Here is a 14,739-nt window from a genome sequence, read left to right as displayed (position 1 = left end):
TAATAATAGGCATGTTTTTACAGATACTTTAGAGGTAGATGATGGATGGTGATGGTAGGTAGGTAGGTAGGTAGGTAGGTAGGTAGGTAGGTAGGTAGGTAGGTAGATACATAGATGCATAGATACATAGATTCCACAGAACCCAGGACAGCACTCCATGTAACAGACACTAAATGAGAGTTAATATTATCACAAGTGTTTGTGATTCCTCAGAGAGAACCCCATTTCTGAAAGTTAGTATTTTTGTCAATAAAGCAAATGTTAGAAGAACCAAATTGGCATTTTTGTGTTGCGCAATATTAAATTGCTAAGCCCTAATGTTTTTGACATACAGAAATAACCATTTCCTATTGCCCAACTTAACACCTTTGTTTTTTGATTGTTTGTTTTTAGGATCTTGATGGGTTGCTAGTTACCTGAAGATTTTATATTAATAATTATTCCAAAAGTTGTAAATACTAAGTTTGGTCGTATTTGGCTTAGTTTTATAAGGATTGATGGAAACTTTAGACATTAATTTTTTTTAAAGCACTGGTAAATATTTATATTCAATAAAATTTACTCTAGGGTTGTGAATGATAGGAATATCCATGAAACAGTATAGACAGAAAGCTATTTTTCAAAAGAATTGAGGCTATTTATTATAAAGTCCCCAACAGATTAATTAGAAGTAACCTACCTAAATCTTGGAAAATAAAAAGGAGATAAAGGAACATTTTAAAAGGAAGCTTGGGACTGTAAGATGGGTCAGTGGTAAGATGCTTGCTGCCATCCCTAAGAACCTGAATAGGATCCCTGGGACCCACACAGTAGGATAGAACTTTCACAAGTTTTCTTCTGACCTCTCTGTATGTGCTAAAGTAGGTGTGTGTGTGTGTGTGTGCGCGCGCGTGCGTGCGTGCATGCATGCAGGTGCACAGATGCTAAACATAGGATAATTAAAAGAAAAATAGAAATAATTTTGTGATTATTTAGAAGTATATCATTTCAGTCAAAATCTTTAAAGCTAATTATTTTTCAAATTTATCAGTTTCAATTACTAATGTCTAGTGGTACTTGTATTTTAGAGAATTTCCTAATAATGAAAATTGTTTAAGAGTTTTATCTCATAAAAAATACTATTCAAAATACACAAACTTTTTTTTTCATTCTAGAACTGTTACAGATGCATTAATTATCTTAACTTCCCATGGACAGATTGAGCCTTTTCTTTTTAGCTGATGGTCAAACTCCCCACATTATCACGGTCTCTAGAGTATGAATTCTAGCACCTGAAAGGCTATGTTTGTTCTTTCTCCTCCTGCTGCTTTGTTCTTATTCTTCTTGCATGCCTACCTCTAATTCTTTTAAAAAGTCAAATTTAAACATCTCTATGAGACCAAATACTTTCTTTTCTTTAAACATCAATCACCTAATCCCATTATCTTATGAGACCCCATTACTTCAGTAAAAGTTGTAACTCCAGAGTGAAGATTTCATCTCTTGTGAACATGGGGTGCTCTTTTAAACTTGGGGTGCAGTAGATAAAAGAAAGCCACAGCTGTCAGCTAAGAAATTTGGGTTTTATTTCTCCCATCTTAAAACAAGATTCTTCCTTTTGTCTTGTACACCCAAAGCTGGGTTCTCATTTCTCTTACAGCCCAACCTACTCTTGTCCGGATAAGCAAGAACCTCCACCCTGCTAAATCCCACTATCACTGCCGTCCTCGTCCTCCCTGACCCCCACGTACCTGCCTTCCTAATACCTCTGCCATTTCTGGCTCTGGTTCCTTCTTGTCTGAGGAGCCGTTCCTCCAGTCTTGTTTTATGGGTCATCTTCCCACCTTCAACATCTAAACTGCATTTCCCAAAACCCAGTTCTGACCTCTATTCCCTCTCCCCAATGCCCCTTACCCAATCACATGACTCGACATACCATCTGTATGCTGAGGACTATGAAGTTTATATTCTACCTGAACTAGAACTCATATATACATTTGCTTCCCTGTTCAACTGTTTTAAAAGACATCTAACCATTAAAACAACATGCAAAGTTCCCTATTATTGGCCACATCAATCACACCTCCCAGGCATTCCCCACCTTGGCAAATGGTAACCACCTCCCTCCAGAACAACAAAAACGGGCATTCTTTTCTGATGCCCTTACTCATACACATCATGTCTTACAGTCAGGAAAGTTTGTCAGCCTCCTGTAAAAATACATCCACAGTTCAGCTACTGGTCATCACCTCCAGGATGACTACTGTTGCAAAATAGAGTCAGGTCTCTCCTGGACTACTGTCTGTCTATAGCTTGTTTGGTTTTGTTTGTTCTGTTCTGTTTTAGGTTTCTTGTTGTGGCATGGGGTGGGTATGTGCATGTGTATGCACAAGTGATAGAGCCTTTGTCCTTGGTTTTGAGAGAAACTTGAAACTTCTCACTGGTCTGGAGTTCACCGATGAGGCTAGACTAGCCTGTCTCCACCTCTCCTGTTCAAGGGTTATGGGCATGCACCTCCACCTGAGCTTTGCAGTGTGGGTCCTGGATTTGAATTGTCTTGCTGACTCCCTTAGAGCGTAGGTTTCTGAAGACAGCCAGTTTTCTTTCATTCACTGCTGTGTCCAGCTGCTCTACTGCTGCTTCTCTTAGCATATGCTTTGCTGAGGTCATGGCTCAGTCAATACTGCAAAATCACACCAAGTACTCACCCTATTTTTGAGGGAAGCCAGCAGACCTAAATCATGAGGCAGTTCAGAAAATGTTTCTCTTAGGGACAGAGAGGAAGGGCTGAAGTGATACGTTAGTTGGCTTCTATGGTGTTAATTACAGTGCTCTAACATTTTGAACTGGTAAGGAGTTTGCATTAACATGGATCCTTTGTCTTCCCAATGGCAAACTGCAGCAGGAGCTGAGCACGGGCTTCCCTGCAGTGGACAGCGTCCCTTCCCCTGTGCTTACTGCCATCCCCTATTTTGTCATGGCCTTTTACGGTTGCTTTGTGCAGTAGGAAATCATGTCTTTGAACTTAAATATCCATCAGAAGTAAAAAAAAAAATAATAATTAAAATTGAATTTTTATGAAAACCAAAAATATTCTCCAATGTTCAATCAGAAAAATAAATGACTGTCAAAGGAATACTACTTTAAAGACCACTATGGCTGGGTGGTGGTGGCGCACGCCTTTATTCCCAGCACTCAGGAGGCAGAGGCAGATGAATCCCTGAGTTTGAGGCCAGCCTGGTCTACAGAGTGAGTTCCAGGACAGTCAGGGATACACAGACAAACCCTGCCTTGAAAAATCAAAAAATAAACAAATAAACAAACAAACTAAAAACAGGGCCAAAACATGGAAATGACTATGCAAATGCAAGGTAAATAGATCAATGAACTGTATTTAAAAATGCCTGAAAATAAGTCTTAATTTTAGACTAAAAATATTTTAAAACATGTAGTTAACATTGTGAAATTCATATGTACAGACCCAGGATAGCTAAAAGAATCCTATACGATAAAGCAACCCTTGGAGGCATCACCATCCCTGACCTCAAACTCTACTATAGAGCTATAGTAATAAAAACAGCTTGGTACTGGTATAAAAACCGACATACAGACCAATGGAATCGAATTGAAGACCCTGACATTAATCCATGCACATATGAACACCTGGTTTTTGACAAAGGAGCCAAAACTATACAATGGAACAAAGAAAGTATCTTCAACAAATGGTGCTGGCATAACTGGATGTCAATATGTAAAAGATTACAAATAGATCCATATCTATCACCATGCACAAAACTCAAGTCCAAGTGGATCAAAGGCCTAAACATAAATCCAGTTACACTAAACTTAATAGAAAAGAAAATAGGAAGCACTCTTGAACGCATTGGCACCAGAGACCATTTCCTAAATAAAACACCAACAGCACAGACCCTGAGCACAACAATTAATGGGACCTCTCGAAACTGAGAAGCTTTTGCAGGGCAAAAGATACAGTCAATAAGACAAAAAGACAGCCAACAGAATGGGAAAAGATCTTCACCAACCCCACATCTGACAGAGGATTGATCTCCACAATATATAAAGAACTCAAGAAACTAGACATCAAAGTACTGAACAGTCCAATTAAAAAATGGGCTAAAGAGCTAAACAGAGAATTCACAAAACAAGAACTACAAATGGCTGAAAGACATTTAAAGAAATGCTCAACATCCTTAATCATCAGAGAAATGCAAATCAAAACGACTCTGAGATACCACCTTACACCTGTTAGAATGGCTAAGATCAAAAACACCAATGACAACCAATGTTGGAGAGGATGTGGAGCAAAGGGAACACTCCTCCACTGTTGGTGGGAATGTAAACTTGTACAACCACTGTGGAAATCAGTATGGCGGTTTCTCAGAAAATTAGGAATCAAACTACCTCAAGACCCAGCCATCCCACTCTTGGGCATATACCAAGGAATGCTCATTCATACCATAAAGATACATGCTCAGCTATGTTCATAGCAGCACTATTTGTAATAGCCAGAACCTGGAAACAACCTAGATGCCCATCAACGGAAGAATGGATGAAAAAAAAAAATGTGGTACATATACACAATGGAGTACTACTCAGCAGAGAAAAACAATGAAAGCATGAAATTTGCAGGCAAATGGATGGAACTAGAAAAAATCATCCTGAGTGAGGTAACCCAAACCCAGAAAGACAGTTATGGTATGTACTCACTCATAGGTGGATTCTACATATAAAATAAGGAACAATCAGACCACAACCCATAGAACCATAGAGGCTATATATATAGCATGGAGGTCCCTAGGACGACTGTGGCATATAATAAATTTCAGTTTTACTCAATTATTGAAAAAAATAGCCAAATGAATGGAAACACATGAACTATGAACCAAAGGCTGAGGGGCTCCCAGCTGGATCAGGCCCTCTGAATAGGTGAGAGAGTTGATTGGCTTGATCAGTTTGGGAGACAACTAGGCAGTGGGACCAAGTCCTGTGCTCATTGCATGAGTTGGCTGTTTGAAACCTGGAACTTATGCAGGGACACTTGGCTCAGTCTGGGAGGAAGGGACTGGACCTGCCTGGACTGAATCTATCAGCTTGATCGCAGTCCTCGGGGGAGGACTTGTCCTGGAGGAGGTGGGAATGGAGGGCAGGCTGGGGGTAAGGGGAGGGGGTAGGAGGGGGGAGAATAGGGGAACCCATGGCTGATATGTAGAACTGAATGGTATTGTAAAATAAAATATATATATATATATTTAAAAAAAAAGAAATTCATATGTACATATATAACAAGTGAAAGACAACATCAAAACATTTTACACATTAATTATAACAAAAATTACATGCCAAAAATGAGCTTTTGAAAACATAAAGTTACCAGAAAACACTGTGATATTCTTCAACATAGTAGGATGGAATGAAACCTTACAAGGAAAGCATTGTGAATGATACAATTTGTGCCATTGTCTTTGGTAGTTCATCCAAGTGCAGACATCTACAATATGAGCTGGTTCATCTTATCTGCTCGTTTTCAGTGGGTGTTCTCATGTAATCAAGTGGTTCAAAATCCTAGTATCTGGCTCCTTAGAAGGCAATTGCTTATTAATGAGCTGGGTTGACAGAATCTTAAATGTTTCATATAGGTGAATATTAACAGTTACTAACTAGTCGGTATGATTATAGAGTATGTGGACTTGTGAAGTGAAATTGAAATGAATGATGACATGCAAAGACATAAAACTTCAGTCCATTTTAGTTTGGTGGTTTACTGGTAATACGATTTGGTCCTTCTCTGTTGTTCGGGGGAGTAATTGAGGAGAAAGTCACGACGGATGTTTTTGGTGCAGTGAACGAGAACTAAGCACCCCCACTTCTTTTTGCCTCCTTCCCTCTCCTCTCATCTCAAGTCCTGCTGATTTGCATAGAAACAGCCATGGAGAAGTGTTGAGTTGAAATCGTGGTCCAGCAGTTGCAAATAGCCCATCTATGTATGAGACCTGGAGCAGGAGGACTCCTTCAGAGGGCACCGTTTAAAATTGAAATCATAAAGAGGTTGTATGTACCTGGACCAGAATGGTCAGTAAATGTCTTTAAATAGAATAATGAGAAAGGATAAGACTTTCATAATTGGATATTTAATCATATTATTAAACTGCAATTATGTCAGTGTGAAGAAATGAAAAAAAAAATGAAGATCAATGTAAAAGCTGACTGTATTAAAAGGACATTCAAATACAGTTTACATTAGGTGGTCTTCTCATTGCGAAGATGAAATACTTGACAACGGCTGCTTTCTAAACAAAGTGTTTATCCTAACTCATGGTTGGAGAGTTGAGTAGTCCATAGCAGACAAGGAAGGGTGGCAGGAGCATGCGCAGCTGGCTACAGCGATATGCTGTCAGCAAACCGATGAATGCTGGGGCTCAGTTCACTTTCTCTTTTTCATTCAGTTGAAGACCCCAGCCCATGGGATGGTGCCACCTACATTAGCATGGGTTCCCCCACCTCCATCAAACCTTTCTGAGAACACTCTCATAGATACACGCAGAGGTGTATTTCCACGGTGATTCCAAAGCCAGTCCAGTTGGTAATGAAGATTAACCTTCTCCGGTATCACTTCCTATTACTGAGGAAAGATAGATAGAGTCTATGCATGGTCCTGGAACAATTGTTTAACTTTGAGGATAAAAGTGCTAAATTGCTATTCCTATACAAGCCCAAATATAAGCTGACTGATGGATTGAACACACACACACACACACACACACATATATATACACACACGCACACATACACACACACACATATATACACACACACATACACACACACACATATATACACACACACACACACAAGTGTGAGTATGAGTATCTTGTCTCTAAATGAAAAATTACCCATGAAAAGAAATCAAAAATTGAAATCAGAATTACTATGTTCCAGTACATGAAAATTTTAAACTTAATTCTAAATTCCATTACATGAAAAATTAAAACTTAAATATGCCAAAAGACATAAATAGAAAAAATACAACTTGTAAATTTGCAGAACATGACTATTTGACAGAAATTTAATGCCCAGAGCATATAGAGGGCTCTGTTGGTGTAGAAATACCAAGCTGTCTCTAGATTCCAGTTGGTTGCTAATTCTGCACAGAAGGCCACTTCATTCACATGCCTTAATGTATATTGCACAAATAATTTAACTTGGAAGAACATCAGGAAACCAGCAAACTAAATACAGTCTTTCTATGGATCCTTCTGGGAACTGGCGAGAAGGGGCCACTTTTTCTTAATAGTGTTTTCTCATGCTTCCCTCAACCTTTTCCAAACTAAAATTAATTAATACTAGATTATATTTAGCAGAAATTTGGGAACTAAATGGCCCATCTGTCTGTGTGAGAACAGAGATTCAATATTATTTTTCCTCCTAGGGAGAATCTTGGCCTACCCCGAGAGTATTAAACTTGAAGTTTCCCCAAAAGATGTCGCTCCTGCCCAATATCTTATAAGATGCTTTTCTCTGGTACCCTGGGGTAGGTGAGCTCCTGCTAAAGACACCAGTGAATCCCACCTAGTAATACAAATTGTTTATGGCTTGAGATGTAGCACATGCTTTGTAATGGGATATTAAGAATATGCATTTTGTTACTTCTTCCCATCCTTTAAAATGTATCTGTCTATGCTGCTTCCTCTTCTGGTCCATGTGATCAAACATCCCACACGAAGCAGCTTAAAGGGGAAAAGACTCTTCTGACTCACCTTTGAGGTGCAGCTCATTATGGTGGGGAAGGACTAGCCTGTTCCCTGTGAGCAGGATGGAGACAGCTGCTTGCTCACTATTCAGTGGACCAGGAAGCTCGCAGACACACAGCTGGCTTCACCCACCCTCACTCCCTGCCCAAGGAAAGTGCCTTCCGCATTCAAATGAGGGGTTTTGCAGAGTGTGGTAGTGTATAACTTTAATACCGGCACTAAGGAGGCAGAGACAGGAAGATCTCTGTGAGTCTAAGGCCCAACTGTTCTACAAAGTGAGTTCAAGGCCACTCAGTGCATAATTTGACCCTATCTCAAAACAAACAAAGCAAGCAAGCAAACAAACAAACAAAAATCAATGGATGGTGTTCTCCACTCAGGTAATCTCTCAACACATCCCTTACAGATAATACTCAAAGGGGCACTTCACTAATGCCCTAGGCATTTCTCAATCCAGTCAAATTGACAAAATTCACCCATACAGTGCATCAGAATTAAATTAACCAAGCACCTGGATCTCTCTTGACTTTGAAGCCAATAATCTGCATTATAGTTCATCCTGCAAAACAGCTCCATGGGAATCACCACCATATTCTCAGAACCCCAGTTATGTCTCAGTGAGCTCTTCTCGTGAACGTTCAACTTCTCCACTCCAGCCATATTGTAGCACTTAACTCTAATTTCTTTGCTAACATCTATGGACACTGTGTCTTGGCTTTCAAGTTTTACTAATAAGAACTAGAAGGAAAGCTGTCTGTCCCAAAGAACAGAGAACTTTGGTGTTTAATATTCATATCGTCCTCGGTCTTGGCCACTTGTTCTTTCTTGTCCGTTTCAGAGGATGTCGTTTTGCCTTGCCCTCATCCTTTCTGGAAACAAGGCAGTCTCATGGTTTGGGAGTTCTGTAGAAAACAGCAGTCAGAATGAGCAACGGAGCACAGTCACATGCACTTGGCCTTAGTGGCCATGCTTGGACAGCAAGCTCTCATACCATGCCTCTGTAGCAAGTCTTCATGGCTTCCTTCTTCACTCTCTTAACAACGCTGGAGTTCTCCTTACCTCTTCATTGTGTAGTGCTCTCTTTCTCAATCAATCTTATTTTTCTTTCTTTTTCTCTTGAAGTTACCATAAGTTCTAGTAGTATTTCTGCCCGTTTTCCTCCCAAACCTTCAATACTATTTCCCTTATGGAGATTGTGGTCCTGAAGACCAGATGTCAAGCCACAGCCTCAAGATGGTGGCACATCCTTACCCTCAGAGCAGAACAGGGCCCTCCCGTGTGCTTACTTGCTTTGTTCTCTGACAATCTTCATACCCCTGACTGCTCTCTTCTTGCTCCTGTATGTCAGTGCATCCTGAAAGTTCAGGAAAATTTCTCTTTCTTGTGGCTTAGTTTTCTTGCCCCTCCAGAAACACAGGACATACTGGTCTCTGGAAGGAATACCCTCTTCCTTTGGTGAACCAACATTATTAGAGGGGCTTGAGTCAGTGCCTGTGTAATGTGTCACCTATGACAAAGTGGGCAGAGAGTAACAACACAAAGACAGGGTGAGTACAGAGCTCGGGGTGCTGAACAGCTTCTCAGTACAGAAGTTAGACACTGGGCTCCTTGGCCCCTTCCCACATATCCTGAAGAGAAGCTGCTTCCTTACAGGAATCAGGGAAGACCTTCCTAGGAGATGATAAGAAAAGCTCTGGGAAAGTCACATCTGTAAAAACTTCTCTAAAGGAAAGTGACTTCTTAGTGGTAGGGCAATGGGAAAGTCAAACTACAATTAGCAATTTACAGTTTTCACCATAAAATGTCAAGTCATTTCCCTTATCCTTATGTGATCTAAAGGTGTATAAGTTTTCTTAGTCATCTGTAAGGTTTTTTTTGTATAGTAAAGATGATAACCATTTGTTTTTCTAGTTTTGAAAATACTATCCCTAGTTTCTACTTGCTTTCTCTTTTGACTTTTAATTTCTTTATATAAAATTTAATTTAAAAAATAAAATTCTCTCCAGTGTGTCTCCGATTCTGTCTTTTTTTTTTTTTCCAAGACAGGGTTTCTCTGTGTAGTTTTAGTGCCTGTCCTGGATCTCACTCTGTAGACCAGGCTGGCCTTGAACTCACAGAGATCCACCTGCCTCTGCCTCCCAAGTGCTGGGATTAAAGGCGTGCGCCACCACCGCTGGTGATTCTGTGTCTTGATTGTGCCTTCTCTTAGGTTCTTTTCCTTCTGTAGGTTTGTCTTGTCCAACTTCTATGTGAGAGTTTTGTTTTATCTTATTATATTTTATTTTGTTATATTTTATCATTATCCCTTGGAAGCCTGTTCTTTTCTAACGAGAGAGGGGAAGGGAGTATATTTGGATGGGAGGGGAGGTGGCGAGGAACTGGGAAGAATATCAGGAAAAAACCCTATTAGGATATATTATGTGAGAAATGAATCTATTTTCAATAAAAGGAAAAAAAGAAAACATGAAAAAATAAAATCCATATTAAAAGTTCTGTCTCTGCAAAGCTTTTTCCTATTCAGGGCTGCTCTGAAAGCTGGCTGACTCTTCTGTCACTTGGCATATGGCCAGAGCAGTAGTCTTTGGAGAAGAGTGTGTTGTCTCTAAAATTTAAAAAGAAAAAAACCCCAACGAGTTCTTCCTTCCTTGCAGTGGAAGCTGTTAGAAGTGGTGATGTATTTTTTTGTTTCGATGGACATGTCTGGGCACAATACTCATTTCTGGACTCCTAGAGCTTGGCTGAAAAGCCTGGCCTATGTTATTACCCACAGTGCACAGCAGTGTGTCTTCCCAAAGTCTGAGCAGGGGTGCCACCTTTTCAACATTCTGTCCTCAGTATAGCATATTAGTGTGAGAGTGCAAGCATGCAATGAATGGACAACCCAGAACTCTTCAGGCCATCTTATAACATGGGTTGAACGTTACCACATTCCAGTCAAATGAATACTGTCTATTCTATGTGAATACAAACTATTTCTGGCTGAATGGAAGGAACATATTTACTAAACCAGTGGGCATGTATATGTATCTTTAGTAGTCTGTTCTAGTGATGAAACCCTGTCTAGTACAACACAGATGGTCTTGGTTATTATCTGTTTGGGTTTGCTGTATGTACTGATATTCCTTAGGATCTATGTGATATCTTTAGTGCCACAGTGTTAACTAGAGTTATAATAATGAGCTATTGTGCTTTATCTATAAAGCATCCCCCTACAAAAGGCTCATGTGTGAAGATGTGGTTCCCTGTTGGTAGATGCAATCATTGCGAGCTGATTGGATCACAAAGGCTCTGACCTAATCAATGGTATATTCCTAATTTAACAGTGTTATTGGACCGGTGTTGGAAACTTCCAGTGATAAAACCTGGTTAGAGGAAGTAGATCACTTGAGAATGTACTTATGGCCTGTATCTTGTCCTCAGACTTTTGTTTCTCTGCATCCTGAGAGCACCCTCCTCTATCCTACGCTCCTACCACTATGATATTCTACTATGTCTCAGGCCCCAAGCCATGGATCCAGTTAATCATGGGCTGAAACTCCAAAGCTGTGAGCCAAAACAAATCATCCTTCCATTTAACCAAGTTGATTAGGTGTATTTTAACAGCGTGGGAACATGGCAAATGCAGGGACCATGTACCCAAACCTTTGGGCATTGTAGTGGCTAAACAAATATCTACCATCACCCCAAGTTATAAGAATTGTTTATAATTTACCATCACAGCCAGTTGAAGGGAGTACTATCAGGGTCTCCTTACATGGGCGAAGGATCCAATTGAAGTTAAATGTTTTAGTTAGGGTCCCTATTGCTGTGAAGAGGCACCATGACCATGACAACTCTTATAAAGGAAACCATTTAATTAGGGTTGGCTTACAGTTCCAGAGGTTTAGTCCATTATCATCATGGCGGAAAGCATGGTGGTGTGCAGGCAGACATGGTGCTGGAGAGGTAGTTGGGAGTTCTACATCTGGATCTGCAGGCAGATCTACTCCAACAGGGCCACACCTACAGTGCCTCTCAGTATGGGCCTATAGGGCCATTTTTATTCAAACCACCACATCCCGTATCCAAGTAAGTAAATTCTACTGCTACAACTCAGGGGATAAGCACTGGGTAGATTCCTGGAGCTAGTAAACTCACTTTAGCCAGAGCCTTATTTACTTAATCCCTGCATGGCCTACCCCACCTCCAGGGCTATAATGGTACTTTGCGTCTCTAAATATCAATGTCAAAGATTCAGAATAAATGTCTGATTAGTATCCCTTTTCACAGCAGCAATTGTATGAATGTCTAATGTTCATAGATCAGTATAAGGGAAAGACTGAAGAAATCTTTATGGTCAATGGGTTCCAGATCTGACCCACACCAGGTCTGGAAATTAAACAGGACATTGTGACATTGCACTAAACTATTGCTCTTAATCTCTAGTCCTTCATTCTTGCTTTCTTATCAGTAGCAGAGTGGTTCCCAGCCTTTTTCACTTGGGAATGTTGTATTTTATTAGCTGTCCCTCCCGCTCCTTCTCACCAAGACCCCAGAGCTATCCCTAAGACCTTGAGGATTACAGATTAGCTTCTCAGAGTTCTGTGCCACCATCTGGCATCTATTACTGGAGGCCAATAACCGCCATTGTTAACAGCTCTCTCTGTGATACTAACCCACGTTTCAGGGTCCCACATAGTCTCCATTGGTCCTGACTTAGTGTCACAGAACTGCCTTGGCTGAGTGCTTAAAGATCACTGGAGCTATCACTCAAGTTGCTAAATCCACAAGTTATTACTCAGCTGTGTTGCTTTCCCATTGCAGGATATGAGGCCCTCTCTGGAAGTTTCCAAATGGCCACACTGCAGCTTTAAAACCTACTGGTAATTGCCCTCAGTTTCTCCACATCATCTACAGAACTATCTCTACTGTCTTTATCCTTCTCAAAACTTTCAAACATCTCAATTTCCACACTTATAAGGACTCTTACCTCGGCCAGGGCATGTGATCGAATCAACACCAGTGAAAGCTTTGGCGATTATGCCAACATCTTAGGCTAAGCAGCCATGATCCACATTCTACTTAGTAATGGCTCTTCGTTGCCAATAGCACAGTGCTCTGGTCTCCTGTGTTACTCCATTTTTACCACCAACATTCTTAGACCGCTCCAGCTTCCAGCTATGCCAGCTTAGGTCACCCAGCAGCAGGCAGAAATAGATGGGCAAGAGATTTGCTAGGGAAAGTCCTTGTGTGAGGGGAGAAAAGACACAGCAGGGGTGATCAGAGGAGCCTCAGTGCAGCTCTGACCCTTGCATGCAGAACGGTGTGTATGCCAGGCTCCGGAAGGAAGAGTGACTCACAAGAAGGACCTCGTGGCACAGCAGTGTCGAGAAAGCATGATGCGGGTGATGGGGACCCTAGAACTAAGACTGTCCATCAGAAACGCCAAGTCCTGAGCCAATATAGGCTGGCTTACCCACCTTGTTGTGCCTAGTCAGGGCTGGGATTGCTATCACAGACAGTCAGGATGTCTAATGAACTCTAAAGCTGATCTCAAGATTCAAAGTGAGAGGTTATCTGTCCACTGCCTTCCTCATAGTGCCTTTTTAAAAGACATCTCTGAGCAACACACTTCCATGACAACCACAAGAAACAATAAAGGAGCCTTTGTAGTTAATAACAATAATCCAGAATTTACAATTAAATTCTCATGCTCCATCCAGAAACCAGAAGGAAAACTGGAATAGTCATATGTATGTGAAAATTAATAATACAGAGAACATAGTATTTTAATAAGCAAAGAACTGAGGGAGATAAAGTAAAATTTAATTTTAATCTCTGGCGTAGAAAGAATAGCTTTAGCATACAAACAAAAGCAAATAAAGTTCACGTGATCTTAATATTCACAAAAAGGAAATATTTCTCTTAGTGAAGAAAAATGCCTTAAAAAATTAAAAAGCAAATGAGGAAAAAAAATGAAAAATTAATGCACTTACTTTTAATATCCTTATTTAAAAAAACAAGGTATTCTCCAACTCATGGTTGCTTCGATCTAAGTTTGTATTGGACAGTACACCACTCCATTCCAACATTTTGGTCTCCATTTCAGAAATAGTTTAGCTTGGAGGGTACAGTGAAGCTTGTTCAGCTTTGTTCAAAGCTAGTCATTCTATGAATATTTCCCTGATTGTCTTTTTCTTTCTGCTCTCCTCTCTAAACGTGCTACAGTGGGCATTCCATTACACCTTTTCAAACATCATATGAAACAAAATGACTGAGTCTGTGCTATGTGGAGCAGAAGCTGGAAGTTCAGGGCCCCATCTGGCCATGATTAACAGAGCAAATTCGCAAGTTTTCCCGTAGAAGTGCTTGACCAGACCTTAGTGATTTTTCTCAACTCACCACAGTGTGCTAGTTCGATGGCCTTTCTGGTTAGGTTTTCAATATGCAGAGAAAAACTTTCTGTCACCTTGCATCCCCTAGCAGTTCGTGCCTAAATTTGCAATCCTAGTGGACCAAACAAAGCAGCCATATTCCAGATACTGGCCAGAGGAGATTTTTACACTTTCACATTTATTCTGATAGCTTAACTTTGGGTCTTACTACTGCTATCTTTATTTATTTATTTCTATTACTCAGTAATGCTGTGATTTACTTTTCTCTTATATGTTGTGATCATCTCATTTTTAGTTCGTTTCTACTGCCTTGAGCCTTCCATATACTTCTTCCACCATGCCAGGGGTCAGCTCTTTCTCTGTCTTAGTCCACGAGGCTGCTATAACAAAAAGACTATGGACCAAGTGGTTGATAAGCAAGAAATGTATTCCTCACACTTAGAGTCTCTTTCCTCACGTTCTTATATTATTGGAAAAGAGCTGTGAGTACAAACAGACATACTAGGGAGCAAAAAGTTAAATTGCAGTGATGCTCATCATTTCACACATGGAGCAAGTGCATACTTCATTTCTGGCAGGAATCAAGCCTTGAAAACATCAGTGGGGTCATAGGGTAA

The sequence above is a fragment of the Peromyscus leucopus genome, chromosome 3, assembly GCF_004664715.2.
Source record: "Peromyscus leucopus breed LL Stock chromosome 3, UCI_PerLeu_2.1, whole genome shotgun sequence".
Taxonomy (NCBI): Eukaryota; Metazoa; Chordata; class Mammalia; order Rodentia; family Cricetidae; genus Peromyscus; species Peromyscus leucopus.
Note: the sequence above shows the minus strand (reverse complement) of the source record.